This window comes from Marmota flaviventris, chromosome 5, assembly GCF_047511675.1.
Source record: "Marmota flaviventris isolate mMarFla1 chromosome 5, mMarFla1.hap1, whole genome shotgun sequence".
NCBI lineage: Eukaryota > Metazoa > Chordata > Mammalia > Rodentia > Sciuridae > Marmota > Marmota flaviventris.
Genome location: NC_092502.1, coordinates 141,341,557 through 141,354,853, shown reverse-complemented (window position 1 = coordinate 141,354,853; position 13,297 = coordinate 141,341,557).

The window sequence follows — 13,297 nt, the reverse complement described above, 5'->3', positions numbered from 1 at the left end:
CAGTGTGTGAATGCCAATTAAAAAGTGCATTATCAGCCAAGTGCAGTGGTGCATGCCTGTAATCCTAGCCACTCAGGAGGCTGAGGCAGGAGGATAGAGAATTCAAAGCCAGCCTCAGCAAAAGCAAGGTGCTAAGCAATTCAGTGAGACTCTGTCTCTAAATAAAATATAAAATAGGGCCTGGGATTTGGTTCAGTGGTCAAGTGCCACTGAGTTCAATCCCTGGTACCCCCCACCCCCAAAAAAAAGTTCATTAATAAATATGCATTTTCACTGGCCACTGTGAGGCATTTTGGGTGCTAAATGTTTTGATTCTAACACATTTTACATGCCTGGTAATCTCACCTCAGTGTTTCTCCTATTTCCAGTTTCAACTCTTTATTCCTCTTCTATGTGTTGCAATATAGTAATCTGTTTCGACTTTGAATTTCTAAGGTACTTCATATGCTTAAAATTATCTTTTTCACCCTCATGTCCTGCTATTATGTGATTACTGGTAATTCCCAAATCTTAATAGTCTGTTCTATTTCCTCTACTATTGAGTATTAAAATATTACCTTTTCCTCTAACGTTTCCAATTAGAAATCTGTGTTGTGTATGCCATAGAATCATTTAAAACTCAGAATGTCCACAAAGAGTTTCTTTATCTCCCACAACTTTCTCATATTTTTTATGTAAGCTTGATTTATAAAAATGAGGAACGGAACCACCATTCGACCTAGTTATCCTACTCCTCCATATATAGCCAAAGGATTTAAAAATCAACATACTACAGTGACATAGACACATCAATGTTCATAGAGTCACTTCACAATAGCTAAGATATGGATCCAAACTAGGTGCCCTTCAACAGAAGAATGAATTAAAACATGTAATATATACATCCAATGGAATATTATTCAGCCTTAAAAAGAATGATTTTATGACCTTTGTCAGTAAATGGATGGATCTGGAGACTATTATGCTGGGTGAAATAAGCCAGTCCCCAAAAGACAAAGGTGGAATGTTTACTCTGATATGTGGAAGCTAACCCACAATAAGTGGGGGAAGGTGAAGAATAGAAATCAAGTAAATTTGACAAAGGGAAATGAAGGGAATAAAGGGGTTATAGGAAAAGGAAAGACAGTGGAATGAATCTGACCTGATTTCTCTATATACAAATAAGAATACACCTCAATGGATCCTAACATTATGTACATTCACAAGAATGGGTCAGACATATCTTGTGTTTATATAATCATATCAAAATGGATTCTACTGTAATGTATAACTAAACAGAATCAATAAAAACTCACAGAAAAAAATAAAATATTATGAAGGATGTATCAAGCAAAGAGTTTAAAATTATAGCTGGTGGAGTAAGGAAACCTAGGTTCAAATTCCTAGGTTCAAATTCCTTATCACAGGTGAGCTACTTAATCACTCTAAGTCTTAGTTTCTGGGTGTAAAATAGGCAAAATATTTTAGTCAATTCTGAGCATTAGTCACATGCAGTAATAAAGGAAATGCACCTAGTACATAGCTCAGTACACAGTTTGCTGCCAAGAAAAAAAAAATATTCCCTAATAGAATAAGAACAAATACTAAAAATAATAAAGATATTTCCATCAGTCATCAAGACCAGAAATCTGGGATATAAATTTGATGTTGTCTTTTGTAGATGGGTCATGTCCCATCAACCACTTATATGTACCCATTTTTACCTCTGTAATTATTTTTTATTAGCAGCATTGCAAGGCAGTAAGTCCTACCTTGCTGGGACTACTGCTATGGTCTCCAGATGGAGCTTAGCATCTCCAACATATCACGTCTTTTTGTTTTCTGCTGCATATTGCTAGTAGATAATCTTTATTAAAGGAGCACATTTAATTTCTTTCTCTTTTTTTTTGGTGTTTAGATATTAAACCCAGGAGCACTCTACCACTGAGCTAAATTTTGTATTTTATTTAGAGACAGGGTCTCACTGAATTGCTTAGCACCCAAATTCCTGTATCACAGATGAGCTGAGGTTGGCTTTGAACTCGGGATCCTCCTGACTTAGCCTCCTGAGCAGCTATGATTACAGGTGTGCTCTACAGCATTTGGCACATTTAATTTTGTCACTCCCCCACTCCAAAACTTTTCATGATACTCAAAATGAAATACAGAATCCTTAGTACAGATGGCAGACCCACAATAATCTATCTTTTCTTTCTTGCTTGGTTTTATTTCCTGCCATGCTCCCAAGGCAATTTATATGTTGATTATAACAAATTACTTTTTGTGACTTGAACACATATTAGTTTCAGTGCTATAATTTTTTTTCACTTTTTAAACTTTTTTTTCCCTGTTTGTTGTTGTTGTTTGCTAATTTCCTTGGTCCTACTTTTCTTCAATTTTTGCTTGAACTGTTTATTTAAAATACAATCATTGGCTGATATTTTGGAATTTTATTTTTATCCACATTAAGTTTAATTTATACTTTCTTTAGCCTACCTCTCTTTCTTTCTTTCTTTCTTTCTCTCTTTTCTCCCTCCTTCCTTCCTTCCTTCCTTCCTTCTTTTCTTTTTTACTTAAGCACATTTAAAAAAATAATACTTCATATCAATGACGAAAATTAGAAATTATTACATGTGCAATTAATGGGAGATGATTATTAACAGGAAAACAATTTTTTTTTTTTTTTTTTTTTTTACATTCCAGTTAGATCCCGTGACCTGGCAAAGAGGCAACAGACAGAGCTATGGTATGTTTTCCAAATGAAAAAGAACATTATACATTAAAACTAATGTCTATAAGGTGTAAAAGCTGAGAGGTGCCATCTGATTACAAAACCCTTTCATATATTGAAGATAATCTATCTTCTTATTTCCTTCTTTCAACAAGTAAATTTTTCTTAATGTTGTCCATTGTTACTTTTTGTCGTCCAGCACTTTTTCTTACTAGTGCTCAGACCTTTTCTTATCTGCTTCAGTATGTTTAATAGTGGCTCCCTATAGATCAGCTTATATGGGGCTGCTTACATTGTAGCTGCTGTCCATATATTATGATCAATAGCACCCATTTGAACTCTCCAGCTGCACCAAAATGAATGATAGAATCTATTGTTGCATTTATTCTAATATGTCTGCTTCTGATGGGGACTATAATTCAGTATTATATTTCTCTTGAAGTAATTGTGTTTTTAAACATAATATTTAGTTCCATGAATTCATAATCTCCTGTTGTTCTTGGCTACTTGTTAGTGAATGCATATGATAAAAGGCTGCATTCCCATACCAATCTTCCCTGAGGTTCTGGAGTTGATGACATAGTGTAAACATCCTCAAGACCCCAAAAGCATATTCAATCAGTTTTCTCCCCACTTACTCAACTCTGGGTTTCAGCCATTTCCCCCAATAAAGAAATGGATCTAGGAAGAACTACACATTGGATTTCAATTCATAAGCTGCAATGGTTTCAAGGATGGCAATATACAAGCTTAATCAGGGTTAACTGACCCCACTCATTATTCCCAGCTGTTTAAAGCACTGAGGTACATTGTTGTCCTACTTTTACTCATGAGGACATATGGAGCGGAGCATTAAATCTTTGCCAGGTGGATTGTGGCTGGCATTGTCTAAAGCAAATGGTGTGTGAAGGCTGAGTTGACAGAGATTAGATGAAGGTTGGTGGATGAATGTTAGCAGGCCAAGGTGTAGGTGGTCAATGAAAAAGCAGAGCCTCATCACTCACCGTTGTATCCTGGCGTAGTGGAGACTGGCTGCCTTCTGCTTCGTCTAAAGCCACAATGAACATATCAGTTCATTGCAAACCTGTCAATTCAGGCAGTACTTTACATCTTGTTTCTTATTTTCTTTACATAGCTCCTTCAGGGGTTCCTCCTTTAGAAGAGAGATGAGAGTTGGGCTCACATCAGCATCTTCATAGCAATCACAGTCACCCTAAGTTCTATTTAGGACCTGTTTTAGTTTCTCTCATGTCCTGAAATGCACCTGGGAAATGAAGCTGGGATGATGACTTGCAAAGCTATCTTCCATCAGTGGGCATTTGCTGCTGTGTTAGTCAGCTTTTTGCTGTTGTGACAAAATAAATGTGATAATCAGCCTACAAGTTCTATGGCACTTATAAGGAGTGTAATAAGGAGTTATTAAAGTTCTATGGCTATTTTAACAACTATCCAAAAATAAGAAAAATATTTGTTTTCCATTTTTGAGGAACAAATTACACACATTTAGCTGCTTTCATTTTTTTACAGTTCTCTAAGTTGAAATTGTAGGTACTCAGTGACCAGATCCTCTGCTCAGGCTGTTACAGGCTGAAGTCAAAGTTTCAGACATGTCTTCAACTTCACTTGAGACTTAGGGGTCTCCTTTAAGTACATGCTTTGTTAAAAGAATTAATTTTCTGTGATTGTAGGACAGAGGTAACTGCTATCTGTTTTTCAGCCAATAGGAAATATCCTTACCTCCGCCATTCCCTGATATGTGGCTTCTGACAATGTGCCGTCTTGCTTCTCTATGAATGCATAAGAATCTCTCTGAGTCTTCTTATGAATGTTACCCATCCAAGATAATATCCGTCATTTAACTCAAAGTCAAGTGACTATAGAGACATTAATAATAAGAGTAAAATTTCTGCTAAAATACAATCACAACAGTGATCTCTCCTTATATATAGAAGTTCTACTCATGCTTAAGATTAGCAATGAAATATCACAGGTACATCAAGGAGTCATACTGAAATATTATATGGTCACTCAGAATAAAATGAATTCAAGTATATATATATTACATTATTTATATATGGTCAATGAAGAGTAAATAGCAATTTCCATATCATCTCATAACAATTTAAAATGCAGAGTACTAAAATTTAAGTCCTTCCCAAACACAATACCAATTCAGCCAGCTTTTGCTTTTAGTTCTATGAATCATTATAATTTCAGTGATTTTATCTATAATAATTTTAATAATAATTATAAGTATGTATGATAAGATTATGGGCAACAATCTTTAGTTTTAAATATGCTGCTTCTTGACACTTGGATTGCTGATAACTTTTAGAGATGTTCAGTTTTAATGAGGCTGAATAAGAAAAAAAAAACAGAAAAAAATGTGTATTGACTTAAATATGAGAAGCAGAAAATTGAGTGAAAAGGGAGAGGTTGTTTTGAAATACAATGTCAAGAGGATCTGAAAGTTGTATGAAAAGACATAAAGCAATGCACATTGCATTTTTCCTCAAGTATAAATGCTGCAGTAGAACTTTTATCTATTTGAACTTCTGCTAAATGAATTATACTGACATTAATTTGGAATGTGGAAACCTTGATGAAGTTAAGTTTTTTGAAGTACTTCAGTTGTACTTGTCATAAATGCAAATAACAAACATAGGAGTTATATTTTGACAAATAATTAAAATAGCAAAAAGGAAGTACTATGAAGGTTAGACTTTATTTTACATAAAATATCTATGTATTCACTACTTTAGTTTTAACATGAGACAAATTGTTACATAAAACATGATCCAAAAGTCTTAATGCAGTGGCAATAAAATATTTTAAATTTAAATATAATCAAAAGCCTATGAGATACAAATGTATACAAAAGATAATAGAACTATTTGCATTGCAAGAATTTTGTTGATAGGACAAGTCCAAATCTAGCAGTGGCCTGGAAACATGTGGCTATATAATCCCCTTAGAAACATAATTTCAATTCAAACTAGTAATTTATTTAAGCACAAGTTCTAAAACTCATTAGAATGATTATGATCCTAAATAAAACTGAAAACACATTTACCAATTTGATCATTATTTATAAATTCTTAGTACTTTTAAATGAAAAAAAAAATAAAATGCAAATAAAATTTATTTTTCTCCTTTCCTTTAACTTTTGGCCAGAAATAAACCTTCCAATAGAGGCACCTGTATTATATTTCAAGAACTGGATTATACCACAGTTGCTTTATTCTAAATAAAAGAAACTTTTAATAAAAATCAAAATAATAGTGGTTGATAGTCATGTTTTACAGTATAAAAACTATATACTTTGGAAAACAATTAATGTAATTCCCTACGTTACATTAGGATTCCTTGTATAGCTCAAGAAGTTTATCTACCTGAGCACAGAGGCATTGTTAATAAGGAAAGTGCAAGGAGCTATGTGTATTTATTGGGGTCTAATATAAGTAACTTTGTAATTATATTTTTCTCTATGTTTGAAAGTAATAAGAAATATCAGAGAACATTACTTTGGGGTACTAATATGCTACACAAATCTAGTTTTCAGCTTACACTGTTGGTGACATTATAGCACAGGAAGAACAAAAGGAGGGGCAGATTTAGAGAGATATTCTCAATTATTACTGTTTTTGCTATGTTGGGAAAATTGCCTAATCACTGAGGTCTTGATTCCATTTATTTTTCTTGAAATAATAAATAAGACTTTGTTTACAAAGTGATATAGTTAGTAAAAGGTTAAATGAGATATGTAAATTGCTTAACATAGTGCTTGGCATGTAATAAATATTCAATAAATTGTAATAGTAGATCCTTGACAAATAGTTCTATAATACAATGAGTTTGTTCAGTGCTCCATATTTTACTTTTTGTAATTGATAATGCATAATTGCTAATAAAATTCAGTAGATACAGTTATGATTTTGTTTATTTCTTCATTTATTGCTAGGTCTTATGTCAGTTATTTCATAGGTTGAGTGCATATATGGTATGATTGATGTTTTACTTTCATTTTGAAATAAACTATTCTATTGCTTTATTTCCACTTTATATCATAATAAAAACAGATTTTTTTCTGTTATATGACGACTATAATAATATAAGAAAATTTAAACCACCTAGGGAAAAATTTGTGAGTGTAAAATTTTCTGTTGATTTACAGCTGTTTTTGAAAGTCCATATGGAGAAATTTTATTTTATTTTTCTTCATAATGGAGGTGTTTTCTTTTTTAAATCGTGATTGAGAAGACATGTTCTGTGGAAAGAAAATAAAGTCCTTTATCAATTTCAATTAAAAATTTTATTATTACAATTAATATCAATTTCTATTTTCCTACTGTATAATTTACATTCCCATGGACATTTCTCATGTATATATGAAATACTGAAGATTTTTTTCTTTTTAATTTTGAATTTATTAATACTGTTCTATTTGTAAAATGTGTGTCCCATTCTTTAAAAAAAATTAGTACATGATACTTATACATCATGGTGGAGTTTATTTGGAACATAATCATAAATGTATATTCCATTTCAATGCGCAATGCTACCCCTTTCCCTCCCCCTTCTCTCTATATATCCTCTTCCTCTTTACTGGTCTTCATTCTATTTATTTATTTATATTTTAAATGATACATCAAAGTTACATGTATAATATATATTATATATTCTTAGATTTTAATTGATAATGTGTAATGGCTAATAAAATGCCATAGAGTAATGGTTTTATTTTATTCAATTGTTATATTTTGTTTATTTTGTTTTACACACACACACACACACACACACACACCTGCCGCAGTCTGGCTGCAGCAAAATAACCAGGGGGTGATGAACATTGTTTAATTTAAATAACGACCATAATGGTTTTTACACAAACACCATAAATAATCTGCTACAAGCAGAAAGGGAGGATACAAAATGCCACAATACCAAGCCAATTGATGGCTCCATGCAAGAAGCCCTTGGAAAAAGTATACCAGCAATGACACCATTAGCAAAGATACCAAGTTACAATTTGTTGTAGATTACAGTTTGTTGTCTCAGTCCAGGTAAAGCAGTGTCTCAATAGATTAACTCACAGTCCAGGTAAATCACAGTCCAGATAAGTTCTGCAGGCAGCTAGCTTAAATCACAGTCCAGGTAAGTTCTGAAGGCAGCTAGCTTGATCCGAAGTCTCTTCCGGTTTTTAGCAACACTGGAAATTCTTCCACCCTCATCCTCACCAGCACTGGGATGAAGGCAGGAACTCCAGCAATGATGCTAAAAAAAATCCTGTAGCATTCCACTAAGAAAACAACCTTCTGAACAATTTAGTACATTATCTTAAGGTTTTTTACATTTGAAATAGGCCTTAATGGCGCTCATTACTCATTAGCCTCCAGGTGTTGGAGAACCATTTTAGTTACTGGCCTTGAAAATGACCAAACTTCAGGGACACCGTAGTGTCTTGGTAGTGTCTTCTGTCGGCTGTAGCTTCTTGGGGAGCCCCAGATGGCCCTGGGGAGTGTCTTGTACTCAAACTGCTTCCGGGCACAGGGAGCAAGAGCCTGTGAGACTGTGCCTCCAGGTCAGGTTTGGATTTGGGCTCTTGAAGTGGCATCCTGCTCCCTGGCTGGGGGGCGGGGAAGAGCAGGCTGCCGCCTCTTGGAAACTCCTTGCTGCGCCATGACCGGCTGGCGCACTTGGCAGCCTCTGTGTGGCTTCACGCATCTTCTGGTAACAAAAAGTATTTAGTAGTAGCGTTTTGCAATTCCTTTTTTGATAATCCTTCCTCCTCTGAACTTTTTTCTTCTTTCTGACTAGAGTTCCCGGGCTTCTATCAACACATGCCCTAATTATTCTTGGTTTCACTGGGGTGTTTCCTTCCCTTAGTAATTTACTTCTCACCCTTCCATATTTTCATCATAAAGACAATGCAACATTTCAAGACAAAACAAGACACAAACATACTGTATCAATCTTTTCCATTTTCTCAAAATGGTCATTTTTGCTCTTGCCCTGTCTACTTCTAGGGACGAGCAGATTTGCTCCCGTCCTATCTAGGGACAGGCAGCTTTTTTTCATCACTTACCCCTGAGTGTCCCCGGGTTCCTCGTATGGGCCACCATTTGCCGCAGTCTGGCTGCAGCAAAATAACCAGGGGGTGATGAACAACTTGTGTACATTGATACAGCAGGAGTAGGAGCCATTTATTGTAGGACAGGAGGGGTATATATACATTACACACAGCTTATCTTAATTAACATAAACTAGATACAGCAGTCAACCAATAAGGAATCTCCACACTTAATGGCTCCCTGGCGTTACTTCACAAACCACTCCCTCTGCAAAATGCCAGGCGCCATCTTGACTTGTTTACAGACTCTAACACACACCTATGAATGAATACCTTGAGATGTATTAGTATGTGCACCTGGTATAATTGGGCCAACTCTATTTCTCAGTTCTTTCCCTTTCTCTCTTCTCCTCCTTCCCCTTTGATTCCTCATTTCTGTTCTCCTGATCCTGATCTGCTTTCTACTTTCATGAGATCTTGTTTTTCCTTTTTACTTTCTAGCACATGAAATAAAACATTTCAGCCTTGACTTTCTGAATTTGGCTTATTTCACTTAGCATGAAGTTCTCTAGTTTCATTCATTTACCAGAAAATAACATCATTTCATTCTTTTTTATGTCTCAATTGAGCTCCATTGTCTGTGTATGTAAATGCATGTGTCATTGTCATGTGTATATAGACTTACATACACACATATGGTTTCTTTATCAATTTTCTTTATCCTTTCTTATAATGATGTGCACCTAGACTGGTTCCTTAACTTTGCCATTGCTATTGTGCTGCTATAAGTATTGATGCACCTGTTTCATTACAGTATGCTGATTTTAGTTTCTTTTTTTAAAATAAATATCAAGAAGTGAGTTAATTGGGTCATATTGTATTTCAATTCATAGTCTTTCAAGAACTCTCTATACTCCTTTTCAAAGAGGTTATACTAATTTGCAGTCTCATCCACAATAATAAGTGTACCTTTACCCCAACATTTTTGCCAGTAAATATCATTATTTGTATTTGTGATTATTGTCATTCTATATGGGGTGAGATGAAATCTCAGTGTACTTTTTTGATCTGCACCTCTCTGATTGCAAAGATGTTTAACAATTTTTCAAATATTTGATGAACATTTGCATTTCTTCTGTTGTTCTTTGGATCCTCTAGTTCTGGAATCACCTCATCAGCAAACAGATAGTTTGAGTACTTTTTGCCTATTTGTATCTTTCAATTTCCTTCTCTTCCCTAATTTCCCTGACAGAAATTTAACTACCATATAGAATAGAAGGAATGAGCATTGGCATCCTTATTTTTCCCCCGATTTTAAAGGAAATGAGTTCGATTTTTCTCCATTCGGTATGATGTTGCTTTGGGTTTTGCCATATACAGTTTTTATGATATTGAGGTAATCTCCTTTTATATCTAGTTTCCCTAGTGTTTTTTGTTAACATGAATCAGTGCTGAATTTTGTCACAGACTTTGTCTGCATCTATTGAAATAATCATGTGATTTTTGTTCCTGAATCTATTTGTATGATGAATTTCATTTATTGATTTATATGTGTTGAACTGACCTTGAATCCTTGGGATGAAACCAACTTGATCATTGTGTACAATCTCCTGAATGTGTTCTGGGGGTCTTTTGTTAATGTTTTATTAAGGAGTTTTGCTTCTTGTCGATCAGTGATATTGGTCGGTAGTTTTCTTTCCTTGTTTTTTTCCTTATCTGGTTCTGGTATCCTGGTTGTACTTGCTTCATGGGATGAGTTTGGGAGTGTTCCATTCTTTTCTGTTTCATGGAATAATTTGAGGAGGACTGACATTATTTCTTTGTTAGACTTTTGGTAGAGTTCAGCAGAGAGTCCATTTGGTTCTTGGCTTTGTTTTGTTGGAATACATTTTTTGTCACTGCTTCAGTATGATGGTTTAGGTTTAGTTTTGGACTATTTAAGTTTCTATATCCTTCTAGTTCAATTTGAGTAGGTAAAATTAATCTAGAAATCTGTCAATATCATCTAGATTTTCTAATATGTTGTAATACACATTTTCAAAGTTATCCTTAGCGATTTTCTGGATTTCAGAATATCTGTGGTGAGATCTAATTATTCATTTAAAATTGTGCTGATTTGGATCATGTCTCTCATTCCATTGGTATGACCAGGGGTTTATCAATCTTGTTGATCTTTTCAAATAACCAACTCTTTGTTGCATTTATCATTTGTACTTTTTTAAAATTCTCTACTTCACTAATTTTAACTCTAATCCTAATTATGTCTCATTTTCTACTGGTTCTGGAATTACTTTGCTCCTGTATTTTCAGGGCCTCATTAGATTTTTATTTCAGATCTTTCTTTCTTTCTTTGCTTTTTTTTTTTAAATGTGGGCACTTAATGCTACAATCGTTGATCTTAGAGCTACCTTCATAGTGTCCCAGAGATTTTGGTATGCTATATCACTTTTCTCATTTGATTCTAGTGTTGTTTTCATTTAACCTCTCAATTCTTCAATGATCCATATTTTTAATTTAAAGTCTATTATTTAATTGCAATGTGTTTATATGATTTCTATAAGTTTTCTTACTTTTAAAAAAAATTGTCCATTATCATCTGATAAGGTACATAGAATAACATTTACTTATTTATTTATTTTGTAGTCATTAAAACTTTCTTTTTATCCTAAAATGGCTATTTTGGAAAAGGTTCCATGAGCTGATGAAAAGAAAGTATATTGAGCTATATTGTGGTGAAATATTCTATAGATGTCTGTTAGGTCTACTTGGTTTATAATGTTTTTATTGACTTTACATCTGGATGACCTGTCCCTTATGGAGAGAAGTTTGTTGAAATTACCAAATGTTTTAGTCAGTTTTTTGGTTTCAGTGACCAAAAGCCCTGAGAAGAACAATTTTAAAGAGGAAAAATTTATTTTGGGGCTCTTGGTTTCAGAGATCTCAGGCCACAGATGGCCAACTCTATTTCTCAGGGCTTGCAATAAGGCAGAATATCACAGCAGAAGAGAGTAGTGGAGAAAAGCAGTTAGAGATATGGTACCAGGAAACAGAGAGAAATAACAAGACAGTTCCCTCATGGACAAAATAAAAACCTCAAGAGCATATTCCCCAATGACCTGTTCCTCCAGCTACACCCTACCTATTTTTAGTCACAGCTCAGTTAATCCTAATCAGGGAATTAACACACTGATTAGGTTAAGTTTATTATAATCCCATTATGTTATCTCTAAATTTTCTTGCATTGTCTCACACATGAGCTTTTGGGGGACATCTCACATGTAAACCATAATACAAAGTGTTAGTTTACTGGGATATGTCTTGGACATGAAGTGTTTCATGTAATAGGGTGCACCACATTTTGATGCTCATATATTTACTATCTTTATGTCTTTTTGTTAGATCTTCCCTTTAACATAATGTAAGGGCCTTTCTTGTATCTTTTGATTTTTTTTTTGTTTTAAATCTCCTTTTCAGATATAAAAATAGCTATTCCTGATTGCTTTTGTACTTCATTTGCATGGAATATCTTTCTCCATCCTTTCACTTTTAGTCTGTGGATATCTTTACTTATACAGTGAGTCTCCTGCAAGCAGCATATGGTTGGGGCTTGTTTTTAATCCACTCCACCAGTCTCTGCCTTTTAATTAAAGAGATGAGACCATTTACTATTGGAGGTCGACATCCAGCATCTCATTGGGGTTCTTCTTTCTGCCCAGGATGGTGTAAGCCACCTTAAAACTTCTCAAATAATCAGTGAATATCAGAACACGAATACTCAGAAATATATTTACAAAAGGTGAAGCCACTGATAGATCTAGTTCACATGGGTTCTGAAACTAGACAAAGAAAAATGGCTGTGGTGGTTTATTCAAAGGCAGAGATTAGGATTCAAGGGCAGAGTCTTGCTTCATGATGTCTTGCAGACAGCATGTTGATTGACATCTTGGCCAGTTATACCCATCTCAGGTGATATATAGGCCACAGCAAAGCAGAATAGAGAGTCTCATTGTCCCTGGGCAATCAACCAGAGGAAATATCCTCTGGTCATTCCCAGACACCATATCTATTTATCCATGAGGCTTCCATGCACAGTGACCCACATGCAACCCATGGGGGCTCCTGACAATTTATATTTAGCATTACTATTGTATGTTTATTATTTCTAGTCATTTTTGGATTATTTCATATATTTAATTCATTCTTAGTTTTCATTTGTTTAAGTGCTCTACTGGAGAGTTTTATACATTTGAGAGCTCAGGGGTCTATTTTTGAGTTCTTCTTTATGAAGTGTGTCTTTAAATATTTTCTGTAATTTAGGTAAGTGGTCATGAATTTCTTTAGTTTGTCCTTATTATGAAAAGCTTTTATTTCTTCTTTGATTCTGAATAATAGCTTTGCTAGATATAGAAAACTTGGCAATTGTTTTCTTTCAGAGCTTGTAAAATCTCATTCACAGTCCTCATTGCTTTTAGTGTTTGAATTGTGAAGTCTGAAGTCAGTCTTATTGGTCTACATTC